At 36.7% G+C, this 7876-nt stretch overlaps 1 pseudogene; it reads left to right on the top strand.

Annotated features, from left to right (window-relative positions):
* Positions 1-5169: 5169 nt before the first annotated feature.
* LOC109107102 lies at positions 5170-6320 on the top strand (annotated as a pseudogene).
* Positions 6321-7876: the final 1556 nt, after the last annotated feature.

Raw genomic sequence — 7876 nt, 5'->3', positions numbered from 1 at the left:
TTGTCGATGCACAAACTCAATGTACACTAAGTGCCAATAGTAAATGATTTGCATTAATCTTTTCGACCAAGAAAATTTCAGGCGCTTCTTAATGCCACAGAGAAAACCATCCTAATAAAATAGGCCTTTTGTGACCCCTATAGCCAGGCATAACTGCCTACGCAGCGTGCATACCTGTTCATTGACCAATAAATCAGATGGACATACATTTCACCAGCACTATCAGATTTCACTCAGAGAGCAGGTCTTTTCTCTGTTGCTGGCGAACTATTTTAAGCGAATGAAAAGTATTGAGCGAAGTACATATTCATACCCTCGTGATGTACTTTATCTGTGAAAATGCTAAATCTAGCACTGAATACTAATACTAGCGTTTAAAACTTGCCCCTCATCTTTCCACAATCAAAACTTTTCAAAATTGTAAGATGTAAAATGAAGACACGCCACAAAAGAGGAAGCATAAATCATTAATGATTAACACACTAAATTTTAGGACTATATAAAAGACTACATTCTGTAATAGACGCATAAATAAATATATACTGCCTCTCTGAGTCTGTAGAATTAAAATATATGCTACAAAGAGGGGCCTGCATTAAATGTAGATGGAAAGAAAAAAAATGCCAATAAAGCGCAATCTGTGGTGAAATGGTGAGTCTCTCAAAGCAGGCAATGAAAAAAGAAAATGAACGATGGACGATTTTGGAGTCATTCCGTAAACAAACGCCAACTTTCAAAAGCATCAGCCCGCGAAAACATACCATTAAAAAATATGATGTTCTTATCTGCAGTCACTTTGAAGAGAAGAAACACAGCCGTACTTAATACTTTAAACTGCCTATTAAAATGCCGCGCTGAGCTAGACTTCTAAATCCACAAAGTTTAAAGCGCCGGTGTTTAAATACGGCTCGTGTTAACATCGTCATATGATTGACACAATCATTGTAAACATGTAGAAATCTTACCAATGTGTTTCATCATTCAATCGTAGTAGATTACATTAGCAATGAAAGGCAATACCCCCGCATGCTTCTCGCATAAACCTTCCCCTGCCTTAAATCATAATATATTGCCAGGCGCATATGTATTGCGACCGTCGACCTGCGCCCTGCACACACCGACTGAATTTATATGTGAAGTGGTTTTAAAGCCAAATAATATACAGTAGCTTAACTGCTACACACATTCTGGCGAATCGCCCATGATCCAAATAGCCGTAAAGCGCCAATACCGCAACACAACTAGGACGCGATTTTGCAAACAGTTGTTTAAAAGTCTTTTAAGATGGATTGAAACTTAATGAAATTACAGTATTGGCGGCCAAATTGTTGTAAAGCATTTCAATAATAGACATAAAAAAATTACATAACACCAATAAGTAAAAGGCTATAAGAGAGATCTGTGAGTTATAGCCAATTATATAAAACCAAATAAAGTTTATAAGTTAACTGCAATCGAGTGACCTTCATCATTTGAATCTTTCTTTAAATACCGTCAGCAGTTCGGGAATTTTTTATTCGGGAAGTAAATGGACAAAAGAGCAGCAATTACATCACTTCAACTACTAATACGGAAACAATATTAACTAAGATTAAATAAGTAATAGCGAATTGAGTGAGAAGAGAGAGAGAGAGAAGAGAGAGAGTGAGATGAGAGAGACCGAGATGGAGCTAGAGAGAGAGAGAGAGAGTCCTTAGCAACTTAGAATTAACTCTGATTAACTTTCAATTTATAAATAATTAATAATCACGTTTTAGGACAATGTGAGCATTTTTTCCCACTTCTTAAAATGAGCAAGTTAGTTCCTGAAGAGTAACAGTGACGAGCGGAAGCTGTGATTTATAATTTTATTTTTAAATCTAAAACAATTTTTTAGATTTATTTTTAGCCTGCAGCGCCCTCTGGAGGAAAAACCACTTTTTATTATTTATGGTTTAGCATGAGAGACTGTCTTGTCAGAACCCAGATGTGAAACGCCCACAGATACTGTAACATACGTGGTTCAATCCAAACGTCAGTGACAGGGTCAAAATAAATACGTAAATAAATAGCCTACATACTGCCACTCATAACAGTATTTACAGTAAGGGGAGATGTTTTCTACAACCCATGTAAATTAAAAAAAAAATAACGGCCGCAAATGAAGTCTCCCAAAGAAATGCTAAATCAAATTTTTATCCACTCTGTAAATAATTACATTTTACTCAAACGTAGCTACTCTTTCCCCTCTGTGTCCTATCAAAGCATGTCACACACACCGCGTGCATGATGAAACGCTTGTTCACCACTGTCACTTCCTTCACTGCAAGTGTGCAGACTGAGCGTGTGGTAGCCTTTTACTGAAGTCCTCTGGGATAAAAAAAAAAGAGAGTTTGGGCTGATTTGACAATATGAACGGAGACTGATGACATGAACTGTTACATTGAGTAAAGTTTCCGCAATCATCTGGGGAGTAAGAGGTAACTGTTTTTATTCGATTGATTATGTACAGCATGGAGGTAGAATCAGAACTCACCACTTGAAGAGAAACGAGATGTTGTTGAATGGAAATCAAACCGAAAACTGACCATGGTTTTATTATAGTAAAAGTGTAGTAACCATGTTTCTTTGGCAGAATGTCTACCATTTGTAACCACAGTGTTAGAGTAGCCTAGTAAAACCCATGGTTAATTTGTGGGTTACCATGGTTTAACTATAGCCTATTAACCTATTTACCCTTTTCTTTCGTAAGGGAAACCGGTATTTAAGCGCACAGCATTATTAAAATTCTTTGAAAAAGAAAGAAAGAAAAAAAAAACAACTAATATTAACTAGTAATATACTCTTGTTATAGTATGATGAACTAATCTTTGTTAAACGTTAGTTAGTTCCATTTACTAAGTGAACAGATACCACTTAAAAAATTTTGAAGTTAACAGATTACTTTTAAGATTAATAAATGCTTAGAAGTATTTTTCATTGTTAGTTCATGTTAAAAAAAATAAAAAAAAACAAAAGTTTAACAAATATTACACTAAATGTATATAACAGTGCAGAATGTTTTTTATGAATGTCCATGTTATGATTTTTGTGAAGAAATGGATAGACAAATGGAAAAGTTTACATTTTTGATTAAAATAAAATAAAAAATAAAATACACTCACAACCAGTTTCCAGTCACACTGGTAGCCTAATAAAAGCTGTTTTATTTACCCGGTGTGTGGGTGTGCCACATGGTGGTTGTCCTGTTTAGGTCAGGTGACTAGCTTATTCAGCTTAAACCTTATATTTAAAAATTAAAATCTAAAATTAATCCTGATGTGCTCTTAATTGTGATGTTATTTCCATCTAAAAATGGTGAGTTAATTTATCCAACATAGTAAGACTAGGCTGTATGATGTTCTGAATAGTAGAAAATACCCATACCGTTTTTTATAATATTTGACTTAGCTGTGGGAAGTAATCTGAGAGGAAATGAGAACAATATACAGTAGTGTTATAAAGTGTTGGCCCCCTTCCTGATTTCTTTTTTTTTTGTTTTTTTTTTTGCATGTTTGTCACAGTTTAATGTTACAGAAAATCAAACAAATGTAAATATTAGTCAAAGATAACACAAGTGAACACAACATGCAGGTTTTTAAATGAAGGTTTTTATTATTAAGGGAAAAAACAAAATCCAAAACTACAGTACATGGCCCTGTGCTGAAAAAAGTGTTTGCCCCCCCTGTTAAAACTGTGGTTTATCATACCGGAGTTCAATTTCTCTAGCCACACCCAGGCCTGATTACTGACACACCTGTTCACAATCAAGAAATCTCTTAAAGAGGACCTGCCTGACAAAGTCATGTAGACCAAAAGATCCTCAAAAGCTAGACATCATGCTGAGATCCAAGAAATTCAGAAACAAAATGAATGAAAAAAAGAGTATTTGAGATCTATCATCGTTTGGAAAAGGTTATAAAAAACAATTCTAAAGCTTTGGGACTCCAGCAAACCTCAGTGAGAGCCATTATTCACAAATGGTAAAAACATGGAACAGTGGAGAATCCTTCCCAGGAGTGGCCAGCCGACCAAACTTACCCCAAGTTCACAGTGAGGACTCATCCAAGAGGTCACAAAAGACCCACAACAACATCCAAAGAACTGCAGCATCACTTGCCTCAGTTAAGATCAGTGTTCATGACTCCACATATAAAGAGACGGGGCAAAAATGGTCTGCATGGCAAGAGTTCCAAGACGAAAACCGCTGCCTGAGCAAAAAGAAACAAAAAAAGGCTCATCTCAGTTTTGCCAGAAAACATCTTGATGATCCCCAAGAATTTTGGGAAAATACTCTGTGGACTGATGAGACAAAAGTTTAACTTTTTGGAATGTGTGTGTCCCATTACATCTGGCTGAAGCGTAACACTGCATTTCAGAAAAAGAACATCATACCAACAGTAAAATATGGTGGTGGCAGTGTGATGGTTTGGGGCTGTTTTTGCTGTTATAAATGGAACCATGAATTCTGCTGTTTTCCAAAAAATCCTGAAGGAGAATGTCCGGCCATCTGTTCGTGACCTCAAGCTGAAGCGAACTTGGGTTCTGTAGCAGGACAATGATCCAAAACACACCAGCAAGTCCACCTCTGAATGGCTGAAGAAAAACCAAAATGAAGACTTTGGAGTGGCCTAGTCGAAATCTTGACCTGAATCCTATTGAGATACTGTTGCATGACCTTAAAAGGCGGTTCATGCTCGAAAACCCTCCAATGTGGATGAATTACAACAATTCTGCATAGATGAGTGGACCAAAATTCCTCCACAGCGCTGTAAACGGGACTCACTGCAAGTTATCGCAAACGCTTGATTGCAGTTGTTGCTGCTAAGGGTCGCCCCAACCGGTTATTAGGTTTAGGGGGGCAAACACTTTTGTCACACAGGGCCATGTAGTTTTGGATTTTGTTTTCCCTTAATAACTAAAACCTTCATTTAAAAAACTTCATGTTGTGTTTCACTTGTGTTATCTTTGACTATTTTTACATTTTTGATGACTCTGAAACATTAACAGTGTGACAAACATGCAAAAAAAATAAGAAATCAGGAAGGGGGCCAACAAATTATCAAACAACTTAAACCATACAAATGTATTTAAAGTAGCACTTGAGGTTTTTGTGTTTCTAATGCCATTAGCTTGTTTTTGGTGTTTCCTTTCTTTTCTAATTTTTCATATGAACCCTATGCTTTTTTAAAATGAAACACCGGTTTAACTGAATTATGTTTTTTTTTTTTTCCAACATTTTGGGTCAACTTCCCAGTGACCATGAACATATCCAGTACAACAATCAGTCCCCCAAACCACACAAAGAGTTGTGAACCACCTTACGATGAAGAAAACCCACTCCCACTTGTGGTTCTCTACAGCACAGTCCTCACTTTAGGTCTGCCCACTAACCTGATCACAGTCTTCCTCACGTTCCTGGAAGTGTGTCAGAAGAACGTCCTAGGAATCTACCTCTTCAGCCTGTCAGTGTGTGACCTGATGTATCTTGGCACACTTCCACTCTGGGCCATTTACATCAACAGGGGTCACCGCTGGGAGTGCGGTCTCTGTCCTGTAAGCTCATGGGGTACGTGTTCTTCAACAACATGTACATCAGTATCTTCTTGATGTGCTGCGTTTTCGCACACGACCGTTTTGTCGCGGTGGTCTACGCCGTGGAGTCTCGAGGTCTGAGAAGGATGAGGCATGCCGTATCATCACCGTTGGGATTGTGGTGGGTCGTTGCTGTGGGACACGTGCCGTTTTTCACCATGACAGAGGGCGACTCTGAGAAAATGAAGGAGAAGCGGTGCTTTGAGCCAAGCGACCCCTCTGTCGTAGTGATGGGCCTCAACTATGCCAGCTTCTTAATAGGTTTCTTCATCCCACTGTGCATTTTAATAGTCACCAACTTGGCCATCATTGCTAAAGTTCAAGCTAGCACAGGTTTGAAGCCACAGGCCAAAATCAAAATACGTAACCTGGCCTTTGCAGTCATCTTGTTCTTTCTGGTCTGCTTCACGCCGTACCATGTGATCCTTTTGCTACGTGCCATCAATTTTCACTTTTCGAATGGGAAATGTGACTTTGAAAGAAGTATCTACACACCCTATACAATCGCTCTGGGTCTCTCTACCATCAACAGTGCCATTAACCCTGTGTTCTATGTGCTTAGCAGCAACAGTGTTCATAAGAGGATCCACAAAGGCCTGCAAAGGTTACGTAGCAGCTCGAGATCTTCTTTTGAATGATTTCTTTCGTTTTATCAACTGGGACTTATTTTCCTTTATCTGTAGCCTGTAAAACATTTAAATGTTTTGAATTTAAATAGAAAATGCTTCTGTTATACTGATTATTAAAATGAGTCTTCCAAACATTTGGAAAGCATTACTGGAACCTATTTTCTAAATGCATGTTATTGTGCTTATGTTTACTTTTTTTTTTTTTTTTTGCCCTTGGAATTTTTAATCGAAATGTCATAATCTTCTAGTGAAACGAATTTCCCCTGGTGACACATGGCGGAATTCTTCAATAATTCCAGCTGCATAAATCCCCCTTCTTACAGTAGACTATAAGCTCACATTCAGATCTGCCTACCATTCAATCAACAACCAGATCTATGAACTAATTCAAGACTGCATTTTAAAATCACATTAGCAGAATTTAGGCAAAAATTTCACTGGCCAAAAAGGTCCATTGTCTGTTGTCAGTACTGTAGATGTACTGTACGAAGCTCATCTCACACAGAGGCCACTCAAATCACGCAGCTTTCTGTTGCGAAATCTGCATTGAGAAATTTTTCACCCTTACACAAAACTCTAGATTGCATGGATTGCTTTTGAAATGACTGAATGATTTTGCATGCAAAAATTCATAGAACAACAGTAAATTTGCCTGAAACTTTACCTACAGTGAAATGAAAACCTTTTTTTTTTTTTATACATGAAACAGGAAATTATGTAACAGAAAAAGACCCTTATGATGCGTCAAGATCTCTTGAAATGTAAGTTAATTGGATCTTTTTATTGAAGTGTAAAAGTAATGTGGTGTGGTGCAACTTAAACATACTATTTATTACTTAATGGAATTAATGCATGAATTTCTCAATAAATTAATAATAAATATACTTTAAACTTTTTACCCCCCCCCCAGAGTACTATTTGCCCATTTTATATTATATCTTAGCAAACTCCATGTGTATAATCAGGAGACATTATTGAGTTTGGTGTGAAATGTTATGCAATAAGCCACAGACACGTATAGAGGAAATGGTTAGAGGTTTAAACAAGGTGCAGATGTGTGAAAAAAGGATGTCTTTCTGCTTGCAGTCTAGACATATTCATATTTTGTGCCTGCATTAAGACACGTAGTTACATACTAAGGATTTACATATATATATAATATATATATATATATATATATATATATATATATATTATCTATATATAGTTTAAGGGTAAGTTCACTGATTTTAAACCAGCTTTGTATTGTTACAATGTTGTTACACATAAATGAACAATGTGTTACCTTTCGCATTTTTGTATCTCTACTCACAGATAGTCTTAAGCCTGCAAGGCATTATGGGTGTTGAAGTTTTCCATTTTTGTCCACAGCAAATTTTTTCTGTTTTTCTCTAGTAATGCAACACTGATTTAAAAAAAAAAAACAAAAAAAAAACCCTACTACAGTACAGTAACCTTTTATAGATAACCCATGTAACCATTAAATATAACCTTATTATTAGAATTTTATGCAGTTGCCAGATAGTTTTATCCAAAGCATGTTACAGTGCATTTGCAATATATTTTATCAGTTCTTTATGTCCCTGAGAAATGAAACCATGACCTTGCCATTGCTAGCTCATACATATAAAAAA

This window comes from Cyprinus carpio, chromosome A17, assembly GCF_018340385.1.
Source record: "Cyprinus carpio isolate SPL01 chromosome A17, ASM1834038v1, whole genome shotgun sequence".
NCBI lineage: Eukaryota > Metazoa > Chordata > Actinopteri > Cypriniformes > Cyprinidae > Cyprinus > Cyprinus carpio.
This window is presented reverse-complemented; position numbering and strand designations above follow the sequence as displayed.